The following is an 18,709-nucleotide window of genomic DNA, read 5'->3' on the forward strand; positions in this document are numbered from 1 at the left end:
GCGCCGAAGCGTTCCCCCTCCGCCAGCCACAGTCTCCGCCCGCAAAGGGGCTTCCTAGCGTGTGGGAAGCCTTTCCTCCTTCACAGCTCCCTGTCACTGGTGCAGGTCCCGTCCCTATCCTTTTGTCTCTGTTTTCTCTTTTTTCTTTTGCCCTACCTAGGTACGTGGGGGGTTTCTTGCCTTTTGGGAGGTCTGAGGTCTTCTGCCAGCGTTCAGTAAGTGTTCTGTAGGAGTCGTTCCACATGTAGATGTATTTCTGTTGTATCTGTGGGGAGGAAGGTGATTTCCGCGTCTTACTCTTCCGCCATCTTCCTGGAACCTCCAAGTAAGTTGATTTTTAAACTCAATCTTATGTTTTTGAGGTTTATCCATGTTAATACATGTAGCGCAAATTCATTCATTTAACATTTCCTTTCTGTGATTAGACGATGATTTTTTAAAAAAATTAATTTGTTTATTTTTATTTTGGCTGCGTTGGGTCTTTGTTGCTGTGCGTGGCTTTCTCTAGTTGCCGTGAGCGGGGGCTACTCTTTGTTGCAGTGTGCAGGCTGCTCACTGCAGTGGCTTCTCTTGTTGCAGAGTAGAGTCTCTAGGCGCGCCGGCTTCAGTAGTTGTGGCACGTGGGCTCAGTAGTTGTGGCTTGCGGGCTCTAGAGTGCAGGCTCAGTAGTTGTGGCGCATGGGCTTAGTTGCTTCGCGGCATGTGAGATCTTCCCGGACCAGGGCTCAGACCTGTGTCCCCTGCATTGGCAGGCAGATTCTTAACCACTGTGCCACCAGGGAAGTCCTAGACCACAATTTTTTATCTTTTTTTTGCCACTGGTCATTTATGTTGTTTCCAATTTTTCTTTATTACAAACAGTGGTACTGTGAACATTCTTTAAATACTACTTCGTGCATATGTGCTAGCCTCTCTAGGGTATATACTTAGAAATGTAACTGCTGGATTACAGGATATACACATCTTTAACTTAATTAGATTTTGCCAAATTGCTCTCCAGAGTGGTGGTGCCAATTTGTACTTCCTCTAGAAGTGTATAAAGATCTTGTTTCCCCAGGAACTCATCAGAACTGGGTGCTATTGGACTTGTTAATTACTGCCACTCTTATGAGGGTGAAATTGTGCTGCAATGTAAATTTAAAGAGCGTTTTCCTAGTTATTAATGAAACTGAGTAACCTTTCATTTTATTATTGCTCATCAGGTTTCATTTCTGTGATATGTGTGTTTATCCATCCTATATATAATAGTTTGCATCTGTTCATCCCAAACTCCCAATGCATCCCTCCCCTGCCCCCCTCTCCCTTGGAAACCACAAGTCTTTTCTCTATGTCTGTGAGTCCATTTCTGTTTCATAGATATATTCATTTGTGTTGTATTTTAGATTCTTCACATAAGTGATATCATATGGTACTTATCTTTCTCTTTCTGACTTACTTCACTTAGTATGAGAATCTCTAGGTCCATCCATGTTGCTGCAAATGGCATTATTTCATTCTTCTTTATGGCTGAGTAGTATTCCACTATCTATATGTAACACATCTTCTTTGTCCATTCATCTGTCGATGGACATTTAGGTCGTTTCCATGTCTTGGCTATTGTGAATAGCGCTGCTATGAACATAGGGTCGCATGTATCTTTTTGAGTTAGAGTTTTGTCTGGATATATGCCCAGGAGTGGGATTGCTGGATCATATGGCAACTCTATTTTTAGTTTTTTAAGGAAACTCCATACTGTTTTCCATAGTGGCTGCACCAATTTATGTTCCCACTAACAATGTAGGGGGGTTCCCTTTTCTCTGCCCTCTCTAGCATTTGTTATTTGTAGATTTTTTTAATGATGGCCATTCTGACTGGTGTGAGGTAGTACCTTACTGTAGTTTTGACTTGCATTTCTCTTAGCGATGTTGAGCGTCTTTTCATGTGCCTATTGGCCATCTATATTTCTTCTTTGGAGAAATGTCTATTTAGGTCTTCTGCCCATTTTTCAATTGGGTTGTTTCTGTTTTTGTTGTTGAGTTGTATGAGCTATTTGTATATCTTGGAAATTTGTCCAGATATTTTATGTTTTCTTCTAAAGGTTTTATAGTGTTGCTCTAAATTTATCTTATCTCAATATGGATAGTTAACTATCTTAGAACCACTGATTGAATTGCATATATTTTCTCCCTGATTTTTAAAAATGCTGCTTCTTGTGCTGTGTATCTGGCTCATCTATCTGTCTGTCTGTCTGTCTATCTATCTATCTAATCTGTTTCTGACCTTTCTACTCAGTTCCATTGGTGTATTTACTCATTCCTGCAGCAATACGACTATATTTTAATGGTTATAGCTTTGTAAGAAATCTTATCTACCATTCCCTACCCCCTAGATTGTCTTGGCTATTCTTGGTCTTATTTGAATTTGATTAGGTTTGATTGGAAGTACGTAAAATTTATAGTTAATTTGAGGGAGAATGTCTATCTTTAGGATATTGGGCCTTCACAGTCATGAACATATATCATCGTTTGTATCAGTCTTTTAAATGTCTTTTATAAACATATAATTTTCTCTGTAAAACACTTGCATATACTTTGGTTAGATTTATCCTTTGGTACCTTGTATTTTTTGTGCTATTATATATTATGCATCATTTAAAAATGACATTTTCAAATTGTTTGTATAAACTCACAAGTGACTTTTCTGTATCTCTTGCCAAAGTTGCCAAACTCTTTTATTTGTTCTTAATAGTATGTCTTTAGAAACTCTTTGATTTCCCACATATTTATATATACCATAAATACTAACTTTTTTGTTTTTCCTTTTCAATCTTATGTATGTCTGTCATCCACCCACCCACCCATATCTATCTATCAGTCCCTCCTTCTGTCCATCCATCTTATTACCTATACTTGCTAGAGTCTCTGGCACCATACTGAAAGGAGGGGAGACAGTGAACATTCTTTGTTTTCTTTTATTGAAGTTATAACATTGTGTTAGTTTCAGGTGTACAGCAAAGCCATTCAGTTATATAAGTATGTATATATAGTCAGATTATTATCCATTATAGTTTATTGTAAGATATTGAATATTATTCCCTATGTTATATAGTAAATCCATGTTGCTTATCTATTTTACGTATAGTAGTTTGTATCTATTAATTCCATACTCCTAATTTATCCCCCCCTTCCCCTTTGGTAACCATAACTTTGTTTTCTGTGTCTGTGAGTCTGTTTCTGTTATGTACATAGATTCATTTGTATTATTTTTTAGATTGTACATATAAGTGATATCATAATATTTGTCTTTCTCTGACTTCACTTAGTATGATAATCTCTAGGTTCATCCATGTTGCTTCAAATGGCAATGTTTCATTCTTTTTTATGACTAATATTCCATTGTGTGATATATATATACACACCACATATTCTTAAACCAGTCATATATTTGATGGACACTTAGGTTGCTTCCATGTCTTGGCTAATGTAAATAGTGCTGCTATGAACATTGGAGTGCATGTATCTTTTCAAATTTGAGTTTTCATCTTTTCCAGATGTATGCCCAGGAGTGGCATTGCTGGATCATATGGTGGCTCTATTTTTAGTTTTTTAAGGAATCCCCATGAGACATTGAACGTTCTTGATTTGTTGCTGACTCTAAAGAGAACGAATTTAACATGTCACCTAAAATATGATGTGGGATTTAGTTACCTCTGTTAGTTAAGATAATATTAGATGCTGTAACAGACCTCAAAATCTCAGTGTCTGCAGCAAAAAGTGAGTTTATTTTTTGCTCAGTTAACTTTCATGTCATGTATTTCTGGTGGGTGGACAGTTATCTAAATGATCACACAAGGGACCCAAGTCCTCTCCAAACTGTGGCTTCTAAAGCCACCATGGAAGCAGAAGGAACATGGGAGGGTCATACATAGGAGAATTTACGGATCAGGCCTGGAAGTGGTGTGTACCGCTTATGCCTACTTTCCAGTGGCCAGAGCTCAGTCATATGGCCACACGTAACTGTGATGGAGGCTGGATTCTGTAGTGGATGGGTGTGCCTGGAAGGAAGAAAGAATGAGGTTTGTGAACAGCTGGGTAGTTTTTGCTGCAGTCTGCCCTTCCATGTACAAAAGATCTATTTCAATCTTTGTCACACATGTAACATGGTGCCCTCTCCCCAAGGGATACAAGCCAGGGCACATCTAGTTGCTCCTTCTAGATCAAATACGAGGAGCTCTCTGGGAGATGCGCAGGCTCTCCTTTAGGTCCTGATATAGTTTCATGTCATCCAATGAGCTGTGAACTCATAAGACAAGTTCCGGCCCTCCCCTTGCCTAAGCAAATGACCGGTGGTGAAGCAAGTGCAGGATGGAGTCCTACATGAATTTCTCTTCAGAAAAGGAAAGATGACTACATACACAGCATTTCCTGGTCAGCAGTAATGATGAAATGCTGCCAGGCAGGCTCTGGGAGGTCCCCCTGTCCACTCGGTTTCAAGTGCCAGTAATTGTACCCATTGGGCATTACTAGCGATAATTCTCAAAACTAATTTATTTCCCAAGAGAGTTCCCTTCTATTACTAATTAGTTAAGAGTTTTTTTTTTAAATCATAAATGGGTGTTTAATTGTATCAGGTGCTTTTTCTGTATCGAGGGAATCACAGATTTTTCTTCCTTAATATGTTAATGTAGTGAATTACACTAGTACCTTAGAATTTATCAATGCTTGTATTACTGGGATATGCTCTTCTTGGTCATGAGGTATTATCTTCTAAAAATCTGATTTGCTAGAGTTTTATTTGGAATTTTTCTATCATTGTTCATAAGTGAGATTGACCCATAATTTTCATTTCTTTTACTGTTCTTGTCTGGCATTTGTTTTAAGAATTTCCCAGCATCATAAAATGAATTGAGGAGCTTTTCCTTCTTCCTATTTTCTGAAACATTTTGTGTAAGATAGAGATGCCTCTTAAAGTGTCTGGGCTTGGTGTTTTGTTTTTGTTTTTGTGAGTTGATTAACTATTGATTTGCTTTCTTTTATAGGCTTATTCAAGTTTTCCATTTCTTCTTGACTTCATTTTGGCAAACCATTTTTCTAGGAAATGGTCCATTTCATTTACGTTTTCATATAGATTGCATAAAGTTGTTTGTAGTAATCCGTTATGTTTAAAAAAATCTCTGCTAAATCTGTGAAAACTATGTCTTCCTTTTTGTTCCTAATGTTGTTTATACTCTCCTGATCAGTCTTGCTGTGGGTTTGCTATTTTATTAGTTTTTGCAAAGAATCAGCTTTTGGTTTTATTAATCCTTGCTGTGATTTGTTTTCTATTTTAAAAATGTCTGCTCTTACTCTTTTTTTTGCTTTCCATTTTCTTCAGGTTTATTCTGCTGTTCTTTTTGTAATTTCTTGAGCTGAATTCTCAGATCTCTGCTCTCTAAACTTTTTATTCTTTTCTAATATAGACATTTTTTTCTAATGCACATATTTCCCTCCATCTGTGGTTGTACATGCATCATACAAGTTCTGATATATATCTCTAATAGATAACAGATAATATATATAGATGTATCTCTAATCACTTAATTTGTAATAGTTTCTAATGTCTATTATAATTTCTTCTTTGACTTATGAATTATTAACAATTACACATTTAAGTCTCCAAATGTACAGATTCTTTGGTCATCTTTTCTGTTATTGATTTCTGTTTTACTGGATTATGATTAGAGAACATGTTTTATGATTTTGATTATGTGGTACTGAAAAAGTTTTCTTGTGGCATTGTGCCTGGTACATGGTTTTTTGTGTTTGAAAATGTTTTGTTTTCTCTAATTGCAGGGTTCTACATACATCTCTTAATCAAGCTTATTTGTTGTGTGGTTCAAATATTCTATCCTTATCACTTTTTATTTGCTCAAGACAATTATTGAGAGAGTTATGTTAAAATCTCCTGGCATGGTGGTAGAGTTTTGGTTCCTCCTTGTAACACTATCAAATTTGCTTTATATACTTTGAGGCTATGGTTTTATAATTTGTTTTATCTGCCTGGTGAATGGCAACTTTTATCATGTAGTAACTCTCTTTAACCTTGCTGTTTGCTCTAAAGTCTATTGTGAGGTATTAATATGTCCAGAACAGTTAAAAAATTTTTTATTTTATATTGGAGTATAGTTATTTTTCCAGCACTTAAAATATTTTTATATAGCTCAGCAAATGTAAAAATAGGAAGGAGGCTCTATTCCCATTCCCTCCAAGAAAATACAGAATGTAACATTTGTATTTGAGCAAAGATTCGAACCAAGAATTCAAAATCATTCTATGAACCCTAAACTCTTACTCTTGCTTCTACTGTTCCCATAACAATGGTCTTAATGTTATATAGAAAAACTCTCCAAGCACAGAATAACATCTGACTCATCAGTGGATAATCAAAAAACAACACACAAATACATGGAATGGTTAGACAAAGTCATTTAGACTAAATTGCATCCATATTTAAGTAGTTGCCAGGTGGTTATTGAAGAGCCTAAAGAAAGATAGGTATTCTAGGGACCAAATTGGGATTAAAATATTCAGTAGCTAATTACTTTTCCCCTGCCCTAATATAAAGCCCTAGGAACTAAGTCATTACATTTTAAGTGGTAAGCAGCATTTCACTACTCATAATTTTGATTCACTGATACAATTACTAATCAGAGCCATCTCGTAACCCATTTCTACTAGTCAAAGCTGCAGAATAAAATGGGAATATTTCCTATATTGTCTAATATGCGATTACTTTCCATTTCAAATATTCTTTCATTCATTCTAAAAAAGACTACTGTTGGTCAGTAGCACATTTATCAAGTGAAAAATTTCAGTTTCAGGGTACAAGTCAAGATGAATAAAATGAAGCTCTTGAACTTAAATCTGCACACACTACTGGTTTTCCTAATGGTTAACTAATTGTCACTCATGGAGAAAAATGAATTTATTCCTTCAAAGTAAAAAAAGACTAAAAGTGTATCTTTTTTCTCCCCTTAAATTAAAAAAACTTACAGGACAAAGTTTGCATTTCTCTTTTACAGTGAATTACAAATTCCTGAACCAGCAAACAAAAATTAAAATTCAGAATTTAAGATCAAGAAACAAGCTAAATCATGTAATATTTAATTAAGAAACTGACAATGGAATATTACCCAAATAAAAAGTAAGTACAAGCTCAATTAGCATGTTCCATATTTCAGAGAAGAAGCATTAAGGGTTTATGCCATAAGTTTATTTACAAACATATCTAGGATTCTGAGTTCAAGAATTTGATCGTTCTTTCAAAGAGACTGCCCCTTTTAAAATCTGCTCTACATATCTATCTTATAGATTATTTTTTAAGCAGTTGCTGTCTTACTCTAAAGAAAGGCACAGCAAATCTAGACCCAAAGTACAAACTCATAATAGCTAGTAACTGCTACTTCTTTTCCACTGAAAATGGTAAATTCTTCCCTGGATCCTCCTCATAGTGGCTCCTACGGACCACAGAGGTTGTGAACCTCTGGATGCTCTATCCCAACATAGTGCTGTGGGAAGCTCTGCGAAAGGCGCAGAGACTGAAGGTGCAAGAAATGGTGGTGGCACACCAAGCTGTATTGGAGCATAGTTGAGTAGCAATGTTGTGTTAGTTTCAGGTGTACAGCAAAGTGAATGAGTTATATATATACTTGTATCTATTCTTTTTCGAATTTTTTTCCCATTTAGGTTATTATGGAGTATTGAGCAGAGTTCCCTGTGCTATACAGTAGGTCCTTGGTTATCTATTTTATGTTTTATTTTTTTTCAAATTTTATTTTATTTATTTTAAACATCTTTATTGGAGTATAATTGCTTTACAATGTTGTGTTAGGTTATCTATTTTAAATAGAGCAGTGTGTACATGTCAATCCCAAACTCTCAATTTATCCCTCCCCCTCCCCCTTCTACCCTGGTAAGCATAAGTTCATTCTCTAAGTCATTGAGTCTGTTTCTATTTTGTAAATAAGTTTATTTGTATCATGTTTTTTTAGATTCCACATATAAATGATATCATATGATATTTGTGTTTCTCTGTCTGACTTAATTACTTAGTATGATTATCTCCAGGTCCATCCATGTTGCAGCAAACGGCAGTATTTCATTCTTTTCAATGTCTGAGTAATATTCCATTGTACATAGGTACCACATCTTCTTTATCCATTCCTCTGTCAATAGCCATTTAGCTTGTTTCCATGTCTTGGCTATTGGAAACAGCACTGCAATGAACACTGGGGTGCATGTATCTTTTTGAATTATGGTTTTCTCAGGGTATATGCCCAGGAATGGAATTACTGTATCGTATGGTATCTCTATTTTTAGTTTTTTAAGGAACCTCCGTAGTAGTAATATCAATTTACATTACCACCAACAGTGAAGGAGGGTTCCCTTTTCTCCACACCCTCTCCAGCATTTATTGTTTGTAGACTTTTTGATGATGGCGACTCTGATCAGTGTGAGGTGATATCTCATTATAGTTTTGATATGCATTTCTCTGATAATTAGTGATGTTAAGCATCTTTTCATGTGCCTCCTGGATATCTGTATGTCTTCTTTGGTGGAATGTCTATTTAGGTCTTCTGCCCATTTTTTTGATTGGGTTGGTTGTTTGTTTTGCTATTGAGCTGCATGAACTGTTTGTAAATTTTGGAGATTAATCTCTTGTCAGTTCCATCATTTGCAAATATTTTCTCCCATTCTATGGCTTGTCTTTTCATTTTGTATATGGTTTCCTTTGCTGTACAAGAGCTTTTGAGTTTAATTAAGTCCCATTTGTTTATTTTTGTCTTTATTTCCATTACTCTAGGAGGTAGGTCAAAAAAGATCTTGCTGAGATTTATGTCAGAGAGTGTTCTGCCTATATTTTCCTCTAAGGGTTTTATAGTATCCAGTCTTACATTTAGGTCTTTGATCCATTTTGAGTTTATTTTTGTGTATGGTGTTAGGGAGTGTTCTGATTTCATTCTTTTACATGTAGCTGTCCAGTTTTCCCAGCACCATTTACTGGAGAGACTGTCTTTTCTCCATTGTATAGTCTTGCCTCCTTTGTCATACATTAGGTGACCTTAGGTGCGTGGGTTTATCTCTGGCCTTTCTATACTGTTCCATTGATCTATATTTCTGTTTTTGTGCCAGTACCATACTTTTTTGATGACTGTAGCTTTTTAGTATAGTCTGAAGTCAGGGAGCCTGATACCTCCAGCTCCGTTTTTCTTTCTCAAGAATGCTTTGGCTATTCGGGGTCTTTTGTGTCTCTATACAAATTAAAAATTTTTTTGTTCTAGTTCTGTGAAAAATGCCATTGCTAATTTGATAGTAATTGCATTGAATTTGTAGATTGCCTTGGGTAGTATAGTCATTTTCACAGTATTGATTCTTCCAGTCCAAGAACATGGTATATGTTTCCATCTGCCTGTGTCATCTTTGATTTCTTTCATCAGAATCTTAGTTTTCATAGTAGAGATCTTTTGCCTCCTTAAGTAGGTTTATTCCTAGGTATTTTTGTTCTTTTTGATGTGATGGTATATGGGATTGTTTCTATAATTTCTCTTTCTGATCTTTCATTGTTAGTGTATAGAAATGCAACAGATTTCTGTGTATTAATTTTGTATCCTACCACTTTACCAAATTCATTGATGAGCTCTAGTAGCATCTTTAGGATTTTCTATGTATAGTATCATGTCATCTGCACTTACAACTTTACTTCTTCTTTTCCAATTTGGATTCCTTTTATTTTTTTCTCCCCTCTTTAATTTCCATGACTAGGACTTCCAAAACTATGTTGAATAAAAGTGGTGAAAGTGGACATTCTCATCTTGTTCCTGATTTTAGATGGAATGCTTTCAGTTTTTCACCATTGAGTATGATGTTAGCTGTGAGTTTGTAATAAAATGCCTTTATTATGTTGAGGTAGGTTCTCTCTATGCCTACTTTCTGGAGAGTTTTTATCATAAATTGTGTTGAGTTTTTTTGAAAGCTTTTTCTGAATCTATTGAGATGATCATATGGTTTTTATTCTTCATTTGGTTGATGTGGTGTATCACACTGATTGATTAGCAGATACTGAAAACTCCTTGCAACCCTGGGATAAATCCCACTTGATCATGGTGTTGATCCTTTGAATGTATTGTTGGAATTGGATATTTTGCAGGTATTTGTTGGGGATTTTTGTGTCTATCTTCATCAGTGATACTGGCCTGTAATTTTCTTTTTTTGTGGTATCTTTGTCTATTTTTTTTTATCAAGGTGATGGTAGTCTCATAGAATGAGTTTGGGGGTGTTCCTTCCTCTGCAATTTTTTTGGAATAATTTCAGAAGAATAGGTGTTAACTCTTCTCTAAATGCTTGATAGAATTCACCTGTGAAGCCATCTGGTCTTGGACTTTTCTTTGTTGCAAATTTTAAAATCACAGGTTCAATTTCAATACTTGTGATTGATCTGTTCATATTTTCTATTTCTCCTTGGTTTAGTCTTGGGAGACTGTACCTTTCTAAGAATTTGTCCATTTCTTCTAGGTTGTCCATTTTATTGAAATATAATTGCTTATACTAGTCTCTTACGATCCTTTGTATTTCTGTGGTGTCCATTGTAATGTCTCCTTTTTCATTTCTAATTTTATTGTTTTGAGACCTCTCCATTTTTTTCTTGATGAGTCTGGCTAAAGGTTTATCAATTTTGTTTATCTTTCAAAGAACCAGCTTTCAGTTTTATTGATCTATTTTTTTATGTCTCTGTCTCATTTATTTCTGCTCTGATCCTCATGACTTTTTTCCTTCTACCAACTTTGGGTTTTGTTTGTTTTTCCTCTAGTTGCTTTAGGTGTAAGATTAGGTTGTTTATTTGAGATTTTTCTTGTTTCCTGAGGTAAGATTATATTGCTATAAACTTCTGTCTTAGAACTGCTTTTGCTGCATCCCATAAATTTTGGTTCATTGTGCTTTCCTTTTCATTTTTCTCTAGGTATTTTTTTGATTTCCTCTTTGATTTCTTCAGTGATCCATTGGTTGTTTAGTAGCATATTGTTTAGCCTCCAAGTGTTTGTGTTTTTCACAGTTTTTTTTCTTGTAATTGATTTCTAATCTCATAGCATTGTGGTTGGAAAACATGCTTGATATGATTTCAGTTTTCTTAAATTTACCAAGTCTCACTTTATGGCCCAGCATGTGATCAGTCCTGGAGAATGTTCCACGTGCACTTGAGAAGAATGTGTATTCTGCTGCTTTTGGATGGAATGCTCTATAAATATCAATTAAGGCCATCTGGTCTCATGTGTCATTTAAGGCCTGTGTTTCCTTTTTGATTTTCTGTCTGGATGGTCTGTCCATTGATGAAAGTGGGGTGTTAAAGTCCCCCACTATTATTGTGTTACTTTCAATTTCTCCTTTTATGGCTGTTAGCTTTTGCCTTATATATTGAGGTGCTCCTATGTTGGGTGCGTATATATTTACAGTTGTTGTATCTTCTTCTTGGATTGATCCCTTGATCATAATGTAGTGTCCTTCTTTGTCTCTTGTAACAGTCTTTATTTTAAAGTCTATTTTGTGTGATATGAGTATTGCTAGTCCAGCTGTCTTTTAATTTCCATTAGCATGGAATAATTTTTTCCATCCCATCACTTTCAGTCTGTATGTGTCCCTAGATCTGAAGTGGATCTCTTCTAAGCAGCATATATACGAGTCTGGTTTTTGTGTTTTTTCAGCCAGTCTATGTCTTTTGGGTGGAGCATTTAATCCATTCACATTTAAGGTAATTATCAATATTTATGTTCTTACTGCCATTTCCTTAATTGTTTTGGATTTTGTTTGAAGATCTTTTGTGTTCCCTTCTTCTTTTGTTTTCTTTTATTGTGATTTTATGACTATCTTTAGTGTTGTTTTTGGATTGCTTTTTCTGTTTTGTGTGTGTTTCTATTGTAGATTTTTGGTTTGCAGTTCCCATGAGGTTTTGATATGGCAGTCTATATATAAACAAAATTGTTTAAGTTGCTGGTCTTTTAATTTCAAATGGATTTCCAACATCCTGCATTTGTACTCACCTCTTCTCATGATTGCTTGTTTTGATATCATATTTATGTGTGGATGATTTCCTATCTTACTGTATTTTTGCCTTTACTGGTGAACTTTCCCATTCCTAATTTTCTTGTTTCTAGTTGTGGCCTTTTCTTTTCTATCTAGAGAAGTTCCTTAAGCGTTTGTTGTAAAGCTGGTTTTGTGGTGCTGAATTCTCTTAGCTTTTGCTTATCTGTAAAGCTTTGGATTTCTCCATTGAATCTGAATCAGACACTTGCTCGGTAGAGTGTTCTTGGTTGTAGGTTTTTCCCTGTCATCACTTTAAATATGTTGTGCCACTCCCTCTGCCCATCAGAGTTTCTGGTGAGAAATCAGCTGATAACATTATGGGTGTTCCCTTGTATGTTATTTGTTGCTTTTCTCTCATTGCTTTTAATATTTTTTCTTTAATTTTTATTAATTTGATTATTATGTGTCTTGGTGTGTTCCTCCTTGGGTTTATCCTGCCTGGGACTCTCTGTGCTTCCTGGTCTTGGATGACTATTTCCTTTTCCATGTTAGGGACGTTTTCAGCTACTATCTCTTCAAATATTTTCTCAGGTCTTTTCTCTCTCTCTTCTCCTTCTGGGTCCCCTATAATGCAAATGTTGGTATGTTTAATGTCCCAGAGATCTCTGAGACTTTCTTCATTTCTTTTCATTCTATTTTCTTTATTCTGTTCTGTGGCAGTGATTTCCACCATTCTGTCTTCCAGCTCACTCATCCGTTTTTCTGCCTTACTTATTCTGCTATTGATTCCTTCTAGTGAATGTAAAAATTTTAGGGCTTCCCTGGTGGCGCTAGTCTTTGGGGGTCCGCCTGCCGATGCGGGGGACGTGGGTTCGTGCCCCGGTCTGGGAGGATCCCGTGTGCCGTGGGGTGGCTGGGCCCGTGGGCCATGGCTGCTGGGCCTGCGCGTCCGGAGCCTGTGCTCCGCGACGGGAGAGGCCACAGCAGTGAGAGGCCCACGTACCACCAAAAAAAAGAAAAAATTTAATTATTGTATTATTCATCTCTGTTTGTTTGTTCTTTAGTTCTTCTAAGTCTTTGTTAAACATCTCTTGTATCTTCTCGGTCCATGCCACCATTTTTTACCGAGATCTTGGATCATCTATACTATCATTACTTTGAATTCTTTTTCAGGTAGATTGCCTATCTCCACTTCATTTAGTTTTCCTTGTGAGTTTTTATCTTGTTCCTTCATCTGGGACATATTCCTCTGCCATGTCATATTGTCTAACTTTCTGTGTTTTAGTCTCTGTTTTGTAGGCTGCATGATCATAGCTCCTGTTTCTGGTATCTGCCTCCTAGTGGGTGAGGTTGTTCCAGAGGCTTGTGCAGGCTTCCTGGTGGGAGGGACTGGTGTCTGCCCTCTGGTGGGTGGTGCTGGGTCTTGCTCTCTGCTGGGCATGGCCATGTTAAGGTTTGTGTTTAGAGGTGGTTGTTGACTCAGTATGGCTTTAGGCAGCCTGTCTGCTGATGAGCGGGGCTGTGTTCCTATCCTGCTGGTTGTTTCGCCTGAGGCGTTCCAGCACTAGAGCCTGTAGGCTGTTGGGTATGGCCAGGTCTTGATGCCAAAATGGCAACTTCCAGGAGAGTTTACACTGATCAGTATTCTCTGGGGCCTCTGCCACCAGTGTCCTTGCCTCCTCAGTGAGCCACAGCTGACTCCTGCCTCCACAGGAGACCCTCCAAGACTCATAGCTAGGCCCAGCCCAGGGTCCTATGGAGCTACTGCTTTATGCTGGGTCCCAGTGTACTTGAAACCTTGTGTATGTCTTCCAAGCGTGGAGTATCTGTTTCCCCTTGTCCTTTAGAGCTCCTGCACTCCAGCCCTGCTGGATTCAAGGGCAAATGTGCTGGGGACTCCTCCTGATGCCAGACCCTCAGGCTGGGTAGCATGATGTGGGGCTTAGGAACCTCACTCTTGTTGGAGAACCTCTCTGATATAATTATTTTCCAGTTTGTGTTTTGTCCCCCACCCCAGTGGGTATAGGATTTGATTATATCATGAAAGCACCCCTTCTGTCATCTCGTTGTGGCTTTTTTGTCTTTGAATGTAAAATATATATATTTTTGGTAGGTTCCAGTCTTTTTTGTCAATGGTTGTTCAGCAGTTGGTTGTGAGTTTGGTGTTTTTGTGAGAGGAGGTGAACTCGAGTCCTTCTACTCCATCTTTTCTGGAATTAAGGGGCTGCTTTTAGTTTGGACGCTTGCTGTCTCTTTCCTCAGCATGTGCTGACCCTTTTCCCCTTTATATCATGTGTGCAGGTCAGTGGTCCTTGCACGCCCCTTGGATGGTGGGGGCAGGGCTTGATGCCTGCTTGCAGGTCTCGTATAGGTGACTGCTGTCCGTGCACTCCTGTGGCAGTGTGGGCTGCACTTGGCGCCTGCTTGGGGGTCTCCTAGCTGTGGTTGCTCTCCTCTCCTGGGACAGTGGGAGCAGTGCTTGTGACTCATTGTGGTGGTGGCCCGTGCCCACCTCTGGAGCCCACAATGGTGGCGGCTACTTGTGTCCACCCCTGGAGTTTCTGTAGGCAGTGTCCTGTTTTCTGGGAGTACTCATAGGGAAAGAAGCCCTTATGGTGGTCCCTCCTCTCTCCTTGTATGCCCCCCAACAAAGGTGCTTGCCTCTCTGGTGGGCCCAGGCTTGTTCTGAATGCACCCTCAGTTGCCGCAGTCCAACCTCTTCAGGCTGTGTCTGTGCAGCCAACCCCAGTCTTCTCCCTGGGTCTGACCTCTGAAGCCTGTGCTTCAGCACCCAGCCCCCACCCACACTGACAGACACGCGTCTCAGTTTGGGGAACACAGGGCGGTGGTGCTGACCTTCTGTGCACGTTACTGTCCATTTTGCCTTCTGCACACCAGTTGCTGTGCTCTCCTCCAAAGCTCTGAAACTCCCCCTCCATCCAGGCTGATCTCCACAACAGTGAGGAGACTTCCCAGGGTGTGAGAACATTTCCTCCTTCACAGCTCTCTCCCTGGGGCACAGGCCCCATCTTAATTCCTTTCTTTTTCTTTTTTCCTTTTGTCCTTCCTGGTTACGTGTGTGTTCTTGCCCTTTCGGGAGTCTGAGGTCTTCTGCCGGTGCTCAGTAGATGTTCTGTGTGAATTGTTCCACTTGTAGATGTATTTTAATGTTTTTGTGGGAGAAGGTGAGCTCCCCATCCTACTCTTTTGCCATCTCGATCCTGTCCTCACTGTTAATTGTTTAAACTATTTGGAAGGGGAAATGGGGAGAGTCCCTCCACTCAGCCCCAGGGTTGTTCTAATGTCAGGGCTCCACTGGTCACTTGGGGCTCGTCCACCTCCTCCTTGGTGTCCTGCCCTCAGCTGACCTGGAAGCAGATGTCTATATTTAAAAACTGAAGTATAGTTAATTTACAGTGTTGTGTTAATTTTTGAATCACAGCAGAGTGATTCAGTTATATATATATTATTTTTCATATTCTTTTTCATTATGGTTTATTATAGGATATTGAATATAGTTCCCTATTGTTTATCCAGTCTATGTATAACAGTTTGCATCTGCTAATCCCAAACTCCCAATCCATCCCTCCCCTGCCTCCCCCTGCCCCCCGCCCCCGGCAATCATAAGTCTGTTCTCTATGTTAATGACTATATTTTTATACTAAGTCTTGTTATTTGATAGGGCAAGTCTCCTTAGCTTTTTCTTGAGTTTCTTAGCTATTTGTGGCCTTTCAAACTGCTATAAGTTATAGAATTACTTGCCAAAATCACCTCTTGAATTTATGATTGAGATTGTTATTATTTTGTAAATAAGTTTGGGGAAAATTAATATCATTATATTATTAAATCTTCCAATCCATCAACATGGTATGGTTAAAGACATCTTCCATTTAATGTCTTTAATGTATACACTTAGAGTTCTCTTCAGAGACAACTTATATACCTTTGCTTATTTTATTCCTCAGTACTCTTTTAATGTTATTATAAATGGTATCTTTCAAAAGAATAAATTTTATTTTTATTGTTTGTGCTAGTATATAGAAATAGAATTGTCATACTATTTTTTAAATCCAGTAACCTTACTCAATTCTCATTAATTTTAATAATGTATCTTGTATGTTCATTTTAATTTTCTACCTACACAATCATGTAATCTTGTTTTTTTTTGTTTGTTTCAATCCCTTATACTTTTTGTTTCAATTTCCTGGTTTATTGATCTGGCTAGGACCACAGTGCACAGGGCTGAATTGAAGTGGCAATAAGTGGGATCTTTGTCTTGTTCCCTATCTGAAAGGAGCACTTACAATATTTTACCGTAAAGAATGTTTGTTGTAGATTTTCATCTCTAATAATCAAGAAAGTTTTCTTCTATTTCTACTTTGCAAAGAGGACACCATGAAAGTGAATGAATCTAGAATTGTCTTTCAATGCTTTTTCTACATCTTTCCTGTGTTTTTCCTCCTTTAATCTGACAGTGTTGTAAATTACATCAATTATTATTTCCTGATGTTAAATCAAGTTTGCTTTTCTGGGATTAATTCAACTTGGTCATAATGCATTATCCTTTTTCTAAGTTGCTGGATTCAGTTTGCTGATATTTTATTTAGGATTTTGGTGTCTATTTTATGAGTAAAATAGGCTTGTAAGTTTTTCTGTCTTGAATTGATCATGTTGGGTTTTGTTATAAAAGAGTTATTCTAATATCACAAAATAAATTGGGAATTTTAGTGCTTTCATTCTTTTCTCTGGAAGAGTTTGTGTAAAATTGTTATATCTTGCTTAAGTGGCTGATAGAATTCATTGGTGACACTGTCTGGCCTAGAGGCTTTAAATTAAAAAAAAATTGAGATAATTGTAGATTCACATACAGTTGTGAGAAACAATACAGAGAGGTGCTATGTACCCTTTACCCAGTTTTCTCCAAAGGTAATAGCTTGCAAAACCATAGTAGTATCTCACAAATAGGATCTTGACATTGACACAATCAAGACAAAGAACATTTCCATAACCACAGGGATTTCCCATGTTGTCTTTCATAGCTACATGCAGTTTCCTCTCACTCTTGTACCATTTCTTTTTAAAAAAAATTGTTTTTACATCTTTATTGGACTATAATTGCTTTACAATGGTGTGTTAGTTTCTGCTTTATAACAAAGTGCATCAGTTATACATATACATATGTTCCCATATCTCTTCCCTCTTACGTCTCCCTTCCTCCCACCCTCCCTATCCCACTCCTCTAGGTGGTCACAAAGCACGGAGCTTATCTCCCTGTGCTATGTGGCTGCTTCCCACTAGCTATCTATTTTACGTTTGGTAGTGTATATATATCCATGCCACTCTCTCACTTTGTCACAGCTTACCCTTCCCTCTTCCCATATCCTCAAGTCCATTCTGTAGTAGGTCTGTGTCTTTATTCCCGTCTTACCCCTAGATTCTTCATGACATTTTTTTTTCTTATATTCCATATATATGTGTTAGCATACGGTATTTGTCTTTCTCTTTCTGACTTACTTCACTCTGTATGACAGACTCTGGGTCCATCCACCTCACTACAAATAACTCAATTTCGTTTCTTTTTATGGCTGAGTAATATTCCATTGTATATATGTGCCACATCTTCTTTATCCATTCATCCGATGATGGACAGTTAGGTTGCTTCCATCTCCTGGCTATTGTAAATAGAGCTGCAATGAACATTTTGGTACATGACTCTTTTTGAATTATGTTTTTCTCAGGGTATATGCCCAGTAGTGGGATTGCTGAGTCATATGGTAGTTCTATTTGTAGTTTTTTAAGGAACCTCCATACTGTTCTCCATAGTGGCTGTACCAATTCACATTCCCACCAGCAGTGCAAGAGTATTCCCTTTTCTCCACACCCTCTGCAGCATTTATTGTTTCTAGATTTTTTGGTGATGGCCGTTCTGACTGGTGTGAGATGATATCTCATTGTAGTTTTGATTTGCATTTCTCTAATGATTAATGATGTTAAGCATTCTTTCATGTGTTTGTTGGCAATCTGTATATCTTCTTTGGCGAAATGCCTATTTAGGTCTTCTGCCCATTTTTGGATTGGGTTGTTTGTTTTTTTTGTCATTGAGCTGCATGAGCTGCTTGTAAATTGTGGAGATTAATCCTTTGTCAGTTGCTTCATTTGCAAATATTTTCTCCCATTCTGAGGGTTGTCTTTTGGTCTTCTTTATGGTTTCCTTTGCTGTGCAAAAGCTTTGAAGTTTCATTAGGTCCCATTTGTTTATTTTTGTTTTTATTTCCATTTCTCTAGGAGGTGGGTCAAAAAGGATCTCTCTGTGATTTATGTCATAGAGTGTTCTGCCTTTGTTTTCCTCTAAGAGTTTGATAGTTCCTGGCCTTACATTTAGGTCTTTATTCCATTTTGAGCTTATTTTTGTGTATGGTGTTAGGGAGTGTTCTAATCTCATACTTTTACATGTACCTGTCCAGTTTTCCCAGCACCACTTACTGAGGAGGCTGTCCTTTCTCCACTGTACATTCCTGCCTCCTTTATCAAAGATAAGGTGACCATATGTGTGTGGGTTTATGTCTGGGCTTTCTATCCTATCCCATTGATCTATCTTTCTGTTTTTGTGCCAGTACCATACTGTCTTGATTACTGTAGCTTTGTAGTATAGTCTGAAGTCAGGGAGCCTAATTCCT

The 18,709-nt window shown here is 37.6% G+C and overlaps 1 pseudogene; it reads right to left on the reverse strand.

Annotated features, from left to right (window-relative positions):
• Window positions 1-7,329: 7,329 nt before the first annotated feature.
• Window positions 7,330-7,521, reverse strand: LOC132518242 (cytochrome c oxidase subunit 7C, mitochondrial-like; annotated as a pseudogene).
• Between the last annotated feature and the right edge of the window lie 11,188 nt (window positions 7,522-18,709).

Source organism: Lagenorhynchus albirostris, chromosome 3 (assembly GCF_949774975.1).
Source record: "Lagenorhynchus albirostris chromosome 3, mLagAlb1.1, whole genome shotgun sequence".
NCBI classification, from domain to species: domain Eukaryota; kingdom Metazoa; phylum Chordata; class Mammalia; order Artiodactyla; family Delphinidae; genus Lagenorhynchus; species Lagenorhynchus albirostris.